The sequence below is a fragment of the Entelurus aequoreus genome, linkage group LG07 (assembly GCF_033978785.1).
Source record: "Entelurus aequoreus isolate RoL-2023_Sb linkage group LG07, RoL_Eaeq_v1.1, whole genome shotgun sequence".
Lineage (NCBI taxonomy): Eukaryota > Metazoa > Chordata > Actinopteri > Syngnathiformes > Syngnathidae > Entelurus > Entelurus aequoreus.
Window position 1 is genome coordinate 64,959,025 of NC_084737.1, and position 3,687 is coordinate 64,962,711.

The window sequence follows — 3,687 nt, forward strand, 5'->3', positions numbered from 1 at the left end:
GTGTGTGAATGGGTGAATGTGGAAATACTGTCAAAGCGCTTTGAGTACCTTGAAGGTAGAAAAGCGCGATACAAGTATAACCCATTTATCATTTATCATTTACTTTCAAAAATGGTTAATTGAAATTTAATTTGTTCATATTGGTCCCTAATTGCTTTTGTGTGTTTCCACCTTCTCCAAAGATTTTTCACCTTGCAACTGTGGATTTCAATGAAAAAAGAGACGATCAAGTCCAAACCTAAATGGAGAAAGAGAGATTTGTCCCATCATTGGATTTAAAAAAGAGTGACGTCGCAGCGTAACCCTGGTCAAACAGTCAAACAAATTTCAAGTTAGGGGAGAGTACAGACAACAAACACATAACCTGACAGTCAAAAACCGATCCCCCACTGGACAAACAGGAAAAGGAGATCTGGAAACCATGATAATCCAGGACCACTGACCAAGACTCAAAAGTTAATTTCACCAAGTTCACACCAACTCCACCTGGGCTGTAAATATGGCTGACAAGAAGGCAGTTGACCAGCTAAAGAGAGAGGACGACTGCAAAAGCATCATTCACCCACCTGGTCAACAGCCTCACCAGGAACCATGGTGACTTGTCTGAGGAGGAGCTCAGAGACAGTTTCAAGACAGTCATCAGCAGCTGACAAAGTCATAGAAGCCAATGACAAGGTAGAGGCCAAACTTCTGACAAAGCTAAAAGATGGAGAAACTGAATTCACCCAAGTGCAACAACAAGATCTGGATAATACTTCAAAGGTGTGTGAGTCAAAGCGGGCGGAGATCAAAGGTCTACTGTGGGACAAGTTTGGAAAAGATGAAGTATCCATAGCTCTAATAATGGTTTATGAATGAATAACAGAAGTAACGACACGGGGCAGTTTTTTTTAATTTGTATTGGGAAAATGGCATTGTTTCAGGTAAAAAAGTATCTTGGAGATGATGAGAACGGGATTACTTCCAATGAGGACTGGTCCCTGACGTTACTTGCCAAACTGAATCAGAAGGCGAACAAGAAGAAATGTTTCCCAGACCGGACACCGCAGCATTCTGACAAAATTGAAGGGAGTGTTGATCGTCCAAAGACAAAAAAGGCTGATGACAGCAGACAAGAAACCCTCAGATCAAAAAAACAGAAATCAGAAGCTGTAGTTAGTATTTTGGACCATGAGGATAAGAAGAAGAAGATAAAAGATGGAAATGAAAAACCAAATTGTCCGTCAGGAAGCGCAGTTAATAGCCCTTCAGATGGAAATGAAAAGCAGAATTGTCCATCAGTTTCAGAAAGTACAGTTAATAGCCCTTCAGATGGAAATGAAAAGCAGAATTTTCCGTCAGTTTCAGGAAGTGTAGTTAATAGCCCTTCAGATGGGAATGAATAACAGAATTGTCCGTCAGTTTTAGGAAGCACAGTCAATAGCCCTCCAGATGCTCCTGTCACTGTAAAAGAGACAAAAGATGAAAGGACAGAATATCGAATCTAAAAAGAGGACACCAAGAAGACTTCTGTTCCATCTGGGTTCATGCTTTTGGGAGGATATGAGAACAAACCAGTCAATAAGGTGGAAAGAGTATTGCCTCAGTGGCTTGCTAAACCCGACATTTTTCACAGAGACATTAAAAGCAAACTGCTGCCTATCTCTGACATCGGAGGATTGTCTGTGCCGCTGCTAAACAGCCTACATAAAAATGGAATTCAGCATTTATTTCCAGTTTCAAGCAGAAGTTATCCCAGCCATCTTGGAGAGTGCACATCATGGGGCGCTGATTAAATGAGCCGGCTACAAGCCAAGAGATTTGTGTGTTTCTGCTCCAACAGGCAGTGGCAAAACGCTGGCTTATGTCATCCCTGTTATACAAGTGCTGATGGAGAGGGTAGTGTGTGAAATGCGTGTCTTGGCTGTGCTACCTACGAAAGAGTTGGCTGAACAGGTTTGCAAAATTTTTTCGACATATGTTCTGGGAACCTCACTAACCGTGGTCATGCTGGAAGGTCTGAAGTCCTTTGCAGCCGAGCATGATTTATTTTCTAAACTGAGATGGGGCCAGCTAAGGAGTTTGGCTGACATTGTTGTGGCCACTCCCGGTCGACTTGTTGAGCATATCAACCACAACTCAGACTTCTGTCTGGATCACCTTAGATTTATTATAATTGATGAAGCAGACAGGATGATTGATAGCATGGATAATTTTTGGCTCAGTGAGGTAATGAAGGCAGTGTAAGGGAAGACAAGAAGACTAGAGAAATTTTCATCTTCATGAGAGGAGCACACTCATATGTCACAGCTGCTTGTTTGTCTCCTCCTCAAATGCCACTCCCCGAAGCTGCTGTTCTCTGCAACACTCACCCAAAACCCAGAGAAACTGCAACAACTGGGCATTCACCAGCCCAGGCTTTTCAGCTATGCCAATTACCGCAACAATCCTCAGCCAGTTGTTGGCGGCCATAAACACGAGCCCTTTGATTTCCCCCCAGGACTGTTGGAATTTTATGTACCTTGTACGCTGAGCAAAAAGCCTCTCATCATCCTCCATTTCATCATGAGAATGAAGCTCAGCCCCATACTTTTTTTGCCAATTTCAGAGAGACTGCTCACAGACTTTACCTGCTGGTCAAGCTCTTTGGTGGTGTTCAAGTGGCAGAGTTTTCCTCCAGACTGCCTCCCCACAAGAAAAATAGAGATTTGTCCCATCATTGGAGTCAAAAAGAGTGAAGTCCCAGTGTAACCCTGGTCAAACAGACAAACCCTTTTCAAGTTAGGGGAGAGCACAAACAACCAACACATAACTTGACAGTGAAAAACCGATCCCCCACTGGACAACCAGGAAAAGGGGATCTGGAAACCATGATAATCCATGACCCCTGACCAAAGACTCAAAAGTTAATTTCACCAAGTTCACTTCAACTCCACCTGAGCTGTAAATATGGCTGACAAGAAGGCAGTTGACCAGCTAAAGGCAGAGAGGACGACTGCAAAAGCATCATTCACCTGCCTATTCAACAGCCTCACCAGGAACCATGATGACTTGTTCGAGGAGGAGCTCAGAGACAGTTTCAAGACAGTCATCACAGCAGCTGAAGCCAATGACAAGGTAGAGGCCAAACTTCTGACACAGCTAAAAGATGGAGAAACTGAACTCACCCAAGTGTAACAAGAAGATCTGGATAATACTTCAAAGGTGTGTGAGTCAAAGCGGGCGGAGGTCAAAGGTCTACTCCAGAAGGCCCTGTGAGACAAGTTTGGAAAAGATGAAGTGTCCATGGCTCTTCTGGCAGCAGATGAGTGTCAGGCTTGTCCCTGACAGTTTGACTATGTCTTAGTTTTTCCTCTGCGTTTGTCTTTGTTTCCTGTCTGTTTCCTGTCAGCACTCTTATTTTGGTTATTTCCTGATTGTCCCCCTGAGTGCTTTTTCCCCTCAGCTGTGGCTGATTGGCACCGGGCCACACCTGGTGTCAATCAGCCAGCTACTATTTAAACCTGCTTTGTCCTCCACTCGGTGTTGGAGTATTGTCGTGTCGTGTCGTGTCGTGTCGTGTCGTTGTTTGCTGTATGCTGTCGTTGCTAGCTGTGTGCGTTAAGCTATTCCCTGGATCCTGACTCCTGTTCCTGCTTCCTGGTTTCTGGTTCGTGTTTTCCTTTTCTTATTTTTGAACATTAAAACCTTGTTTTCTTGTACCAAGCC

At 43.9% G+C, this 3,687-nt stretch overlaps 1 pseudogene; it reads left to right on the forward strand.

Annotated features, from left to right (window-relative positions):
* The first annotated feature begins 591 nt into the window (after window positions 1–591).
* Window positions 592–2,717, forward strand: LOC133654404 (ATP-dependent RNA helicase DDX51-like; annotated as a pseudogene).
* The last annotated feature ends 970 nt before the right edge of the window (window positions 2,718–3,687 follow it).